Source organism: Triticum urartu, chromosome 6 (genome assembly GCF_003073215.2).
Source record: "Triticum urartu cultivar G1812 chromosome 6, Tu2.1, whole genome shotgun sequence".
Taxonomy (NCBI): Eukaryota; Viridiplantae; Streptophyta; class Magnoliopsida; order Poales; family Poaceae; genus Triticum; species Triticum urartu.
Window position 1 is genome coordinate 228,074,135 of NC_053027.1, and position 6,114 is coordinate 228,080,248.

The following is a 6,114-nucleotide window of genomic DNA, read 5'->3' on the forward strand; positions in this document are numbered from 1 at the left end:
TGAGAGGTGATGGAAACATCTTGACATTATGTTTTTATTTAATTTTGAATAGATTGTGGATTAATGTTTTTGAAAAATGATGTGGTCCCTTTTTACAACAGAGTTTTATAGTTTTTTATTTTGAAGACTCCAGCGCGAGACAACCGGCCAATGAGAAGCCAGAAACCACGTTCACGCGGATCACCCAGTAAGACACCATCTGAGCCGTCCATCACGCACACATCAACGGTGGAGCTTCTCCCGAGAAACCCAAACCCTAACCCACCCACCCACACTCATCCTCTCCCATTCTCCAGATCCTCTCCCCGCCCCCCCCCTCCCCCCCGCCTTCCTCCCCCTCCCGCGATTCCCACCGTCGCCACCCCCACCCACCACTGCCGACCTCATCTCTGCCACGCACCCTCTCCCCGCGCCTTCATCCCCCAGATCCACCAGTCTGCTTCTCGGCCATGGCGTCACGGTCGGTTTTCTCGCCGGTGCACGCGTGCATGCTTTGATGCGCGCCGCTCCGTCGAGCTGGCCGGACCGTGGCGCGCGTGTGGACCGTGTATCCGCCACCAAATCTCCCCCCCGCTCCCGAATCAAATCCCCCAAATCTCTCCTCCGCTCCTAAATCAAATCCCCATCACCTCCGCCACCACCCCACCTACTCCCACCGCCGCCGCGAGCCACGAGCGCGAGCGGGGCGATGGCCAATCCTCCGCTTCTCCTCGACGTCCCCACTCCATTCGTTGTGCACGCCCTAGGACGACGGCGGCCGACAAATCTAGGGCCGCGTGGTTGGTGCAGGATCCGCGTCGGCGGGCGGCGACGGAAACACATGGCGCACTGGGTGGACAACGACTCCGGCGTCCGGCGTCGACAAGTACAACATCCTCTCCCGCTTCACCTGCAATGCGTTCTACCTCGACTCCAAGTCCACCATCGGCGTCGAGTTCGCCACCCGCACCCTCCTCGCGAGTACTCACCCCCATTCCATTAATCGTTGTCATTCCTCGCTTTGCTCGCCGCTAGATCCGATGTATCAGTCTAGTGATTCGCTGCCCGGATATCTTGCACTCCAGATCTAGTGATTCGCTGCTTGCAAACAATAGCTAGTAAATCGGTCACCATGGGGACGGGGACATGAGATTCAGAGAAGAGATGCTGCTGCCAGCCTATAGTAGTTCATATGTATCCAGGCGCCTAGATCTACCATACTCACCTCATTTCACTGTGCTACTAGTAGTTCCTAGGCCATTAGCTCTTGCTTGCTTTTTTTGCTGCACAATGAGCATTCTCGGTGAACATTGAGGCCTAGTTTGGCAACACCGCTTTTCAAAGACCATGGTTTTCCAAAACTTCAGTATTTCAATAGATGGGCAACAAGTACTTCAGTTTCTGAAAAACATAGATTTTCTCAGTTTTGATAAAACTGCTCAGGTGTTTGGCAAGTGGCAGTTTTTCTCTGTTTTCTTTGGTTTGTACAGATTATTACATGTTGCATGCATGCTCAACAACACTCACGGATCAGCTTGTGCTAATGGCCACTGTATGCATGTAGCCTTGCACGGGCATGTTCTCTCCTAGTAGATGCCAGAATCTGTAGCAGCAGTAGTAGTAGAGCTATCTATTGTAATCAATTAAAGACCGAGCTAGTTACCACATGGACAGAGAGAGCGCCCAGCCAGCGTTTCTCAGTTTTTTAAAAAGAGTTCGGGACCACTTTTTTATATATAACAAAAGACCATAGTTTAAGAGATACCATGGTTTGTTAAATTGCAGTATTTTTTTCATCCAAACAACTCAAAGTATTGAATACCAAGGTTTTTTTAGAAACCATAGTATTTTTTAAAACTACAAAAATACTTTGGCTCCCAAACGCACACTGAATCTCTTAATTAGCGACAATATTGAGATGACATCCACCCATTTCTTTATTTTTGTGAATGGACAGAGTGATCTATATTTTTTCGTCAGTCCATACAACACTTTTGACTAGTAAGATTCATTATGTACAATGTAGTGTGCCTATTGGTTTTCATGTTTAGGAAGAACCTATGATTTACCTTCAGAGGAACACATAGTTTGTCCTAGGAGGCAATGTGCATGTTTTATTTTCTTTGAGAAATGTTTATTCCATGGAAGGGGGTGTAGGAGCACAAGCATCCCAATATGCCCATACAGGACAAAAAAAGTTACTACAATGTTAAATATTCATTTTACTGCTAGTGTCCATTTAGCAGTTTTTTACTATGTTTCTACCAAGATGATTCAGCCATTTGTTTGTTTTCCTGCAGCAAAGTGCGGCTGGACGAACGAGGCTGCTATTCTGCCTTGATCTGCACACAAAGAGTTCCTGGACCTGACCTGAAGCAAGGATACCTGCGGCTGCAAGCCAACAATGTCTGAAGACAGGTGCTGCTTGTCGATGTTCTCCGCATAATGATAGGCTTCCATGTATTTTCCACTTTCCTTTTCGCTTTCTGTAATGCTAACTTGACGGTCACGCATGTACTAGTGTGCTAAAACTTGCAAAAGACACAAATCTTGAGCTTTCTTTATCAGCTTGTTGTTGCTGCTCCTTGTGTACAATGATTGATGTTGCTCTAGTTAGTGTTGTAGAGGAAGAAAGAGGATGTATTTATATAGACATGTATGTATATTTACTTCATTTGTTCCTTGTCTATCCAATCCCCTCCTAATGAATTTGTTTGTTCGATTTGGATTAGCAGGCTCGTCCCTGGACCAGATGTTCAAGTACAGCCCCATCCACTGCATCGACCTAGAGTCAAGTATGTACTCGTCTTGTTGAACAAATGGGACGGATGCTTCATGGCCTAATGCTTGATGCTTGATGCATGTATCATGTTTGTTCATTGGTAAATATGTAAATCATGGCTGGCCTGATGGTTCATGGCCTCATGTTTGCTTCAGTGGTAGCACATTCAGATGTATTAATTAATTTTATACATGTTTGCGAATTTGGACGACGATAACAAACTGTAATCATGAATACTTGTCTAAAAACTTGAACAACCATCTTGTTTAATTTGGTGATGTTCCTCCATGCTAAGACCTAATCTGCTGCACAATTATTTAGTTTTCATCACCGGTTTTGATTTCACTAAAATTATATTTTCTTTTGTATGCTTATAGTCTATTAGTTCTCATTCTAGCTCTAAATGTTGTTTGCGGCATCACCATCAAGTACGCCATCAAAGTAATTCACCACTCCACCATCAACTATGCTTTGCTCTACTTGCTCTCCTTAGTTTTGCTCTTTGCTGGAAAGCACAAAGAAAATTGAAGCTATGTAGATGATTTGATCTGAAGAGGGTCAAAGAGAAAATGCCCACGTGTTTACTGCCTTATTATGTTCTGCTTGAGTTGACACTATTTATGTCCAAACCTGGGTTTATACTCTTTGCTTGTCGTCATCACTCATCGGTTGGGCTGTTTACTTAATGTATTTGTGTCTGATTTGCTCCATCGTATTTCCTGATGTACTTCTACATATATATGTTGGTTGTAATCTACTTGAACGATCCAAGTACTTGATATTCCATTCTGTTCTTGTAGGTGAATGGAGCTTGTGTTGTTGGTAGAACTCCATTGATGACTTCTTCCTATGTTGAAGAGCATGTTCCGTGGTATCCAAGAGTAGATAGATTTACATTGGCAGAGCGTTTTATTTGTCGATCGCAATGTTTGTGATTGTGTGGAATATTGTATGGTTATCTACGTGAAGTTTGAAGTTCCTGGGCATGCAATATTTGATGGTCAAACAGGTTGTTGTGATGTGAACGAGTGTATGGAGTTTCACATGTTTTGTTCTGTACATAATATATTGTAATAAACCTATTTTGGTTGTTATTTGAAAATTTTCATATTCTTATGTTCTTTCTGTTTGATATATACTGCTTAAAAAGCAATGTGGCTCCACTTCCAGGAAAAAAATCTGACAATTGGGACCCATCTAAACACTGATGATGACAAAAAAGCTGGAAATTAAAATGAAATGGACCTCAAAAGGCCATGCCCTAGAAAATAAAAAGGCCAAATTGTTGGGCCAGGCCTATGTAGCCAGAGAAAATTAACAGAAAAATATACATTAAAAAGCTGTATTAATGGGCTCGGCCCATATAAACACCGAATTGGACCGGGCTGATTCCTATCCATGTCAGCCTGCCACGCTGGATCCTACGTGGCCTAGGGAGGCTGCTAGTGACCAAAAATTTGGTCGAAGAACCAACGACCTTTTATATATCACAAAGAAGGTTGTTAATTTCAGTTTACGACCGCCACCTTTTGACCTTCTGTTTTTGGTCACAAAAAGGTCGCAAACGAAAAACAATGACCTTTCAGTGACCAATAGTGATGGCCGCAAGTTGAAATATTTCTTGTAGTGGTGGTAGAATAAGAGCGGGCACGTCATTAAGGCGGGTAAATGGTTGTTCCTGAACTTGGCGACACATATTGTGGGCGTGAGGCAGAGTGCGGACGTTGGCAGCGACCACATATGCCCATTATCAAAATTGAGCTCCTCGAGCTGATCTAGGGTGGGGAATCGGAACAAGTCGTCAAGCTTGGCTCAGTCCTTGCTGTTGGAACGGAACTTTCCCATTCTAGGGCCTTCGGTTGGCCAAGGTGACTGCCGAGGATCATGGAGAACGCATTCAAGCTTTTGCAATAGCCATGTCAGAGCTCGTGGGTGTCGATGAGGTCGAGAGGGCTGGAGTTCCATAGGGGCGCCATCGCCGGGAAAGGACGGTTGCTCGCGCCCCATAATTGATTGGGAGGAGGGATATGATGACTCTCAACATATCATCGGGAAGGCTGCTGATGAAGTCTAGGCCTAATGGATTTGCTTGCGGTTCTAGCTCGCCCCGCCTCCACTTGTTGGCTGCCCCATTCTCTACCTCCGGAGTCTCTTTGTCAGTGGCGCTTTCTGATAGAAATGGGAGTACATGGAATATTTAGTGAAAACGGGGCAATAGAAAAGTGTATTGGTAACTAGAAGTTATTAGGTAGGAATATAGTAAGAAAAGGGAATAACAATTGGTTTCTTAAATACTACACAATTCATTTGACATTGCTGGGTAAGTCAACATCCAGATAGTTGAAAAGAAAACTTACTTCGAACAAAGTCTGGACTGATGATTTTCTCGGGGAAGTTAGCATATATCTCATGACCAGGCCCTTTTATGTGAAGTGCAATTTTAGTGCCAGCTTTCAGTACATAAAACTTTGCAATTTATTTCCAAAAGCCAGTGCCAAAATAGGAGTCACCACGTTCATCAAGTCTTACAGTAGCAATGATTGTAAATCCATGTTTGTGTGCAATATGACATCCGTGGAGCCTTCATCTATGTAAAGGGAAAATTGTGCACTACATAATCTGTTGCATAGCAAGGGATGTTCTGCAGAAAATGGTATGATTGTTAATGAAAATATAATAACATGCAAATATGGGCCCAAACTGTACAACATTTGAAATCGAAGGACAAAAATCTATAATTAAACAGATAGGGCGAACATGATGTCATGGAAATATATGAGAGTAATCGAAAGAACAATACATCATTAATTTGCCTAATATAGAAAGAAGAGGGGGAAAATCCCCTTAGACGTATATGGTGCATGTGGCACCTTTTATCCAAATGTAGCAATACTTAGAATATGTTCAGAAAAGTAGGCAATGCCAACCGATTTAGGGTGAGATTGAACATACCGCGCGCGTCTTCAAGTTATCTGGTACGGTGAGATGGAATCTCTGGCGGAGGTCGCAAAGTCGTGAAGTGTCGGCGCACTGTACATTATATGAATGAAAGAAAACCCTCAAATAAGCTTGAATAAGAATGAATTAACGACGATTTCCGCTGGGTGATTAAAGGAGGCGGATGAACTGGGATAAGAGATGAGATAATATCTTGTTAAATTAGTTACCTTGTCGTCCATGAGAAAGAACCCTCAGTATGGCAGATTTGCCAACCGAGCGGAGCTGGGTCGACCACGAGCAGCATCGAGAAAGTCGATGGCGATAGGCGGCAAGTGGAAGTGTCAAAATGCGGTGGGCTTTGCCGGCAGCCTACCGACGGCGGCATGCGTCGAGCTAAGTGTTTACCGCCGCAA

The 6,114-nt window shown here is 44.0% G+C and overlaps 1 long non-coding RNA gene across 1 annotated transcript; it reads left to right on the forward strand.

Moving 5' to 3' along the window:
- The first annotated feature begins 310 nt into the window (after positions 1-310).
- Positions 311-3,877, forward strand: LOC125512662. Its single transcript, XR_007285479.1, has 4 exons — positions 311-960; positions 2,280-2,397; positions 2,715-2,774; positions 3,562-3,877. It is a non-coding gene; the product is annotated as an uncharacterized LOC125512662 (long non-coding RNA).
- The last annotated feature ends 2,237 nt before the right edge of the window (positions 3,878-6,114 follow it).